Below are 1,193 nucleotides of genomic sequence, written 5' to 3' on the forward strand. Positions count from 1 at the left end.
GGGGCTGGTTGTGCTCCTCTCTGGTGCCCACGGCTCAGGTACTTGCATGGAGCCTCCTGTTGGTCCACAGGAAAAACAGGCAGGAGTTGGTGAGATGGCCTCTGCCACACCATCTTCAGGTGGGAGAGTGAGAAGACAACGCAGTGCAGTGACATGTAGCACAAGCTTCCCAGGCTGATCGTCTCTGATTGTTTTAGGAAGGAGCCTGTGGATCCGGCTCCTGGCCTGATTAATCAGCTCTGTTTGAGGCCGCTGTTTTATTTTTTTGTTGATTTGAATAAAGTAAAGGCCCTCCCGTTGATCATCGATTTGCTCGAGTGGGCCCAGTAACGTCTTCATTGGAGATTTTGTTGTTACTGTGTTTGGCATATCGAATACATCATTGGTGGCTTGCCAGGCTCTGCCGTGCGGGCGAGATACTCTCGGTAGCTTGCCGGGCTCTCCGAGAGGGGTGGAGGAATCGAACTCGAGTCGGCCATGTTGGCTGCGTGCAAGGCAAACGCCCTACCGCTGTGCTATTAGTGGTGCTCAAGGATCATTCCTTTCAAGACTGGGGTACCAACTGTATAGGGTGCCAGGGGTCCAACGCTGATTAGACTTATTTGTTTGTTTGTTTTTGGAAGATGTTTAAGGGGAGGGGCCATACCCAGTGATTCTCAGGTTATTTCTGATTCTGTACGAAGGATTACCATCTGCCAGTTCTTGAGGAACTATAAGGGACGGCGTTATTACCAGCCCTTAATGCTGTCCCAGACCCACTGTTCTGTTACTCCATCCTGCTGCTTTGTTTTCTTTCATGTTAATTTTTGTGCTTCAGTGTAGATACTCAGGGCTTCCTCGTGGCTCTGTGCTCCAGATTCACCTCTGGCAGGCATCAGGGGAATCCACGTGTGCTGCTTATGTTTGTACCCTGATGGCTACAAATGTCTCAGACCCCAGGACATGTAAATGTAAAGGTAAAGGTAAAGGCCCTCCCGTTGATCGTCGATTTGCTCGAGCGGGTCCAGTAACGTCTCCATTGGAGACTTTGTTGTTACTGTGTCTGGCATATTGAATACTGTTGGTAGCTTGCCGGGCTCTCCGAAAGGGGCAGAGGAATCGAACTCGGGTCGGCCATGTTGGCCACTTGTAAGGCGAACGCCCTACCCGCTGTGCTATCGCTCCAGGACATGTGTTTCTCCTATTTTGTCCTT

Source organism: Sorex fumeus, unplaced genomic scaffold (assembly GCF_029834395.1).
Source record: "Sorex fumeus unplaced genomic scaffold, SorFum_2.1 ptg000134l, whole genome shotgun sequence".
Taxonomy (NCBI): Eukaryota; Metazoa; Chordata; class Mammalia; order Eulipotyphla; family Soricidae; genus Sorex; species Sorex fumeus.